Raw genomic sequence first — 6,000 nt, 5'->3', positions numbered from 1 at the left:
GAGAGGGAGGACAACAATCTACATAACTCAGCAACAGAATAGGTAGCTTTGACACTTTCCAATGATGAGGCGGATTTCCTAAGTCTTAATATGAATTCCACATTCCAGAGACATCGAGTAAGAGCAGTCCATCTTCCAGAGTGTTTTTCTCTTCCTTGCATTGTGCATGTTACATTGTTACCTGAAGCTTCCCCATGACCACACAATCAGGATAAGTGGGTTGGGTTGTTTTTCCATTGCAAATATCATTAAGGGAAGAGAAAATTTTCAGCCTCACCTATTTCCCTGCATTCTCCGATGTGCAGTCTAGATATGTATTCTTGGGTTACCTATGCCTCTGAGAAATAAAGTTCTCTCCACCAGATGTCCATCAGCAAGGATTGCTGCGTGCTTCTTATGAAAAAGCATATGAATGATAACAGCCAGCCAGCGTTCAACCACTCTTTATAATCGAATACCTGTGGACACTCATTCAACAACTGAAAAATACCCAGAACAAAAAAGAAAACCAATCTGACTTCATACCTGTTTTTTTTTTTTTTTTTTAAAGATACAAAGCACTCATTTTAAGAGTGCCAGGAATTTGTTTTCACTAAACTTAATGAAGATTGATTCCACCCCCCAAAAAATTGTTAATTATTTGTCCTAATCGGGATGCTGGTTAGAGGGTTTTCAAATATTTTTCTTTTAATTTTGCTGGAGGTGCAAAATTCCAGGTGGCTCAGATTAACGGCTCGCTGCAAACAAGGTTAATCACCTGCTTTACTGTAACGAAGCAGAAATATGTATGTATAGACAGATACACACCCCATAGATACCTTTGCATATATACACACACTTTATTTTTATATATACACACACACAGAGTATATATACACACATATACTATCTGAAATCCCAAATACTGTGTTCAAACATCTCTCCCTCACATATAGGCTTGGGAAGAATTTAGTGCTAAATAAATGCTGCCTCAAACCAGGCAAGATAAAACATAAATCATTGCATTAAAAACCTCTAACAAGTCTATCTGCTTTTTGAAATGACTGGGAGATGAAAGAGAGGAGTCTCATTTAAGAAGGCCCAGCGGAACAGTTCTGCATTTATATAGCTGTTATCAAAAGCAATTCATTTGGAGATCAAATAGACTGACAGATAGGACAAGCTGGGGATCACTGCTGCCTTCAGGCAGCCAAAAGCTAGGATGGTTTCCCAGTACCATCACTAATATTGGGTCTAGTCAATGCTCATGTCTATTACAGCTTGCAGTGACTGCCAGCTGAATGTTAATGTATGCTTCTTTAGACTCTTATTCAGTGCCGATTTGCAGCTGAGGGAGTAAATACTGTGCGTTCCTTGGTCAGCTTTTTTGAAGTATCTCTTCCTTTGTGCTGAGCATGTGTGTGATTAGTATTTACCTTTAAAAAAAAAATAGTAACAGCACTGACAACAGAAGACAATGGAGCCTTTCCAGTGTCCTGTGAGCAATGTGCTATTCTACTGAGATTAATAGCACCCAGTTTGTCCAGGTGTTAAAGATGCACTATTGTGTATTTACAGTAAGACTCTAACACTGTTTGTTCACTCTAAAACAGGAGACAAATGCAATATATTGCAACACATCCATGACTGCCTAAGCCTTCACAGCTGGATGCTCAGAATTCCACACCCTAAGAGGGACCAAGGTCCTTCTTTCTCCAAAATCACAGCCCCTCTTCTCCCCACGACTGCTTGAGCAAAAGAAAATTTTCTTTTGGCTCTTAGCAGTATAGGACCCAGGACACATTGCTGAGCAGTTCTGATTCCATCCAGCAGAAGGCAGTGGGACACATTCACGCTAGTCCAGTTCCAGATGATTGAGCCCACCAAGGGAGTCGGTATCCACTTGTCTCTCTTCTGTTGTTGATTCAGGAGGAAAAATGCTTCCCAGATGAATAAGAAAAGAGATCGAACCAGAGGTTGTGGCAGATAGAAATGGGGAACTTTCAAATTGTGGGGGAGACAGAGGAACTCTCTCAGGTAAACAATTTTAATACCTTTGTTTTGTTTGTGATGCTATTTTTTAAGCTATTCATGGTCAAGTGAGGGCATCACAATGCAGGGTGCTGGAGGCATAATCAGTGGTGGACCATTAGGTGAAAAATGGGGAGCTGCAGGAGGGGAGCAAAGGTCCAACAGGAAGAGGGAGGCTGCACCAGGAAGAAGGGGTGAGTGGAGGTGCAAGGTGGGAGGAGATGATGGAACATCATGAGTAGAAATGGCAGAGGATAGGGGGTGTGAGAGAGGGCAGTAGGTGATAAAAATGAGAAGGCACCAGGAGCAGAATTATATAGAGTCTAGAAGGTAAGGAGGCCTTAGGCCCTGACTCAGTAAAGCACTTAGGTCAGGTCCTTAAAGGTATTTAGGTGCGCCTAACTCTCAATGATTGCAAGAGGAGTTGGGGCCTAAAAACCTTTAAGGACCTGGGCCTTCAGCCTCCCTTTACTACATCTCTCTCTCTCTCTCCTGTTCTCTGCTTGGCCTAATTTTTTGTGGTGAAAACAAATTGGCCTGTAGGTAATTTTGTGTACTTGCTGACCCAGGAAGGTTAGCAAATAGGTTAGAATAGCAAGGATACCGGGTTTTATCAATTGTCCTCCCAGTGCATTCAGTGCCGCATGTGGACGTCAAACAAGACTGGATGAAATACTAATTATGGTAAGACTTTAAAAAAAAAAAAAAAAAGCTATCTGCCCACATGAGACTCCAAGCCTTCAAGCAAGTCTCCTGTGGAACAAAAGTAAGTTTTCAGATTTGAATAATTTCCCTGCAACACAGATAAATCCTCACATTTCTATGTTCTCCCTCCATCACTCCCCCCCGTCCCCCAGTTTTGCAAACAAGAAAAGAAACACTATGAGCCATTTTGCTGGATAACCATGCAAATGAAACAGAAGATTTAAATGTCTTAGCAAGGAGATCAGAGACACCGTTTGAAACTGCTCTAAGGGGCATTAGAGTTATTACAAGGTAATTGGGATGGGTGCATTATGTGGGTTGGTGACTGCATTACTAATATTCCGGGCCAGATCCTCAAATGGTGTAAATCGGCATAGCTCCGTGGGGAAGTTGGTCCGCTTTACAGCAGCTCAGGATGCATCCCTTTGTCCTTAATATGAATGTTGACAATGACTTTGCAGAACATTCTAATTTAGTTTATTTTTGTCCTTGTGTATATGAATCCAAATAGCATTTTGGAGTTAGGGATTAGGATGTGAATTATTTTTTTGTTAAAGGTTGAATGTGATCACTTGCCCTAGAGACAAAAATAACAGCCTTGACTGTATAATTTTGACATTGTCAGACCATTAATGAAATAGGAAGTAAAGCTCCTGTATCTTCTATCTATAACTTTATTTATTGAACTCTTGCTGTTCAAAATCAACACATCCAAAGAGGCGAACAACCATCACACAGTAAAATAAATAAAAATCAATAGACAGCAATGTAACCACCAACTGAAAATTCATGAACGCACGACACCACCTCATACAATAAATTCAAGAGGCACATGGCACAGTCTATTCCTATTCTCCCTTATCTTCACAACTGGCATTTACCTCAAAGATTAAAGGATTGGCCTACACCAAAAGACAGAGACCTGGCTGTGTGTGTGTGTGTGTGTGTGTGTGTGTGTGTGTGTGTGTGTGTGTGTGTGTGTGTGTGTGTGTGTGTGTGTGTGTGTGTGTGTTGTTTTGTTTTTACAAGTAAGAGCCAACAGCAGAAAATAGAAAAACTATGAAAATGAAACATTTTGGCTAAAAACTCCCAACAAGTTTCAAGTTTAAAAGTTTGAGGAAAGCAGACACCTTCTGCAAAATTATTCGTTTAGTCAACAACCCAATTTCCTATACAAAAAAAAAAAAAAGTATTGAAAATTTTCAACCAGCCTTAGTTACTGACTCCGTTGGAGACTAAGTTCTAGAAATCAGCTAAGCTCCTCCTAGATGTTACTAGGAGATCACAGAAGATCCTGTTTGCAAATGTCCTCAGTAATAATTTTGGGGTGGCAGGGAAGAGGGGATTAAAAATACAAAAAAATCCAAAGCCTCCACCCTGCATGGGCATGTAGATGCTTTAGTTGAGGGATGAGCTTGTGGTTAAATCACAGGGCTTAGACTCGGGATTCTTGGATTCTATTTCTGACTGTTCTACAACCTTCTTCTATGTCCTTGGGTGAGTCTCCTAACCTTGGTTTGCTTTTGACGCTTGTGAGGCATAATTCATCAACAATTATGAAGCACTTTGAGATCCTTGGATGGAAGCACCCTAGAAGAGCAAGGCATTTTTGTCAGCACTGAGATGCCACAGTGGTTAACCCCAAGAGAATAGTAGCATTGGTTCAGAGCTCTATGGAAGGGGCAGGCAGCAGAGATCTGGCCTGGGGCTTGGGGCTTGGATCTCATCCATACAACACATTATTGTGCCATCAACGTCACCTCATGGGGGTTGAGTTGAAAGAGTTTGAGAAGGGTCATGGGTAGGGAGGTATGGTTGGGGTGGACACTGAGTGTACCACTATGCAAGGGGAAACTAGCCAAGGATGGCACTACTTACTGCACACAAGTCATGGGGCTGTGGTGAAGCTGCTTCGTGGGCTGAAGGCAAGGATTGCACCTCCCTAAGTTCCAGCTGTACTCCCCTGCACAAGGCCCACTGCAAGTGGAGGGACTTTCTGAACGGATTGTATGACTGTTCATATAACAGTCCAGTCTCCTGTAGGGGACTGGACTCAGTGACCGAGGAGATCCCTTCCAGTCCTCCGTCCCTATGATTTGGCCTATACGATGACACAGAAGTGGAATCATATCACAGTTGAATGTCTTCAGGATTTTTTTTTTTTTTGTCTTCTTAATGCAACCCAGCCTCCCGTTCCCCATCCCAGTAAGAGGTTGTTCAAGACAGGGTAAGTCTGCCTTGTAGTTTTTAATGTAGTTTTGGAAGATGGGGCCTGAGGTCCCTCAGTGTGCTCTGCACTGTGTGTCAGTGTGTATTGACCTCAGATCCGACTCACTCGAACAAACCAGCAGGGGCAAAGTTTTCTGCTGTAAGGAAACATAGAACAGGATTCCAGACCAGCAGCCTCTTCTCCACTTGCCTCATGCTCACAACTTCAGTGCTACAACTTCCTGCGGGGAGAGCAGAGGATATTTTCTGGAAGGAAGGATGTTCTCCCAACATGCAGCAGTTTGTAGTTTACAACTTGCAGCTACCACTGCTGCTGCTGAAGGACAGGGGAGGTTGGGCTACATTAGTAATCAATATTCTTCAGTAAGCCCTTTAATGAGACAGAGAGAGAGAGAGAGAGAAAGAGAGAGAGATGAGTGGTGTGTGTATGTGTGTGTCAAATGTCCATGGTTTTAGGATTCTGCTATTGTCCCTGGTTAACAAACACTTTTCTTACATGCCAATTTCAGGCTGCAGCCGTAATGCATTTTGACTTATTTACATATATTCTCTACGGCGTCCTCTGCAGGTATCATACTCACCACTTTCCAGTAAAATTATGTGGGTATGAAATTCATTAAAAAAAAACAAATCTTGATGTCCCTTGAGTGCAAGTAGAAATCCTGCATTATGCAACCCAAGATGATATACCAATAAAGCTTGAGATGATGCATATTTGCCCCGTTGAACCAAATACAACAGCTGATGTCAAGGGAATTATGTATATGATGCTCTTAAGGGACAGACTTGATCATCTGCTTGATTTTTTTTTTCATCTGAAACATACATGTGAGCTAAGATCAAGAGTATAATCGGCTTAATATCTGCTACATTCTTTAGTGGTGGTGGGAAGTTGATTCTGTTCTATTCAGATTATTATAACGTGCCCATCTCATTATGTGCTCTCTGAGAATCCCATATACATCATCCTGCTAAAGCAGAGGAGCTATTTGATGAACTAATGTAGGCAATCCCCTTCTCCCCCAATTCTAACTACCAATCGTCCTGTACTACAAT

Source organism: Chrysemys picta, chromosome 3 (genome assembly GCF_011386835.1).
Source record: "Chrysemys picta bellii isolate R12L10 chromosome 3, ASM1138683v2, whole genome shotgun sequence".
In the NCBI taxonomy this organism is placed as follows: domain Eukaryota; kingdom Metazoa; phylum Chordata; order Testudines; family Emydidae; genus Chrysemys; species Chrysemys picta.
This window is presented reverse-complemented; position numbering follows the sequence as displayed.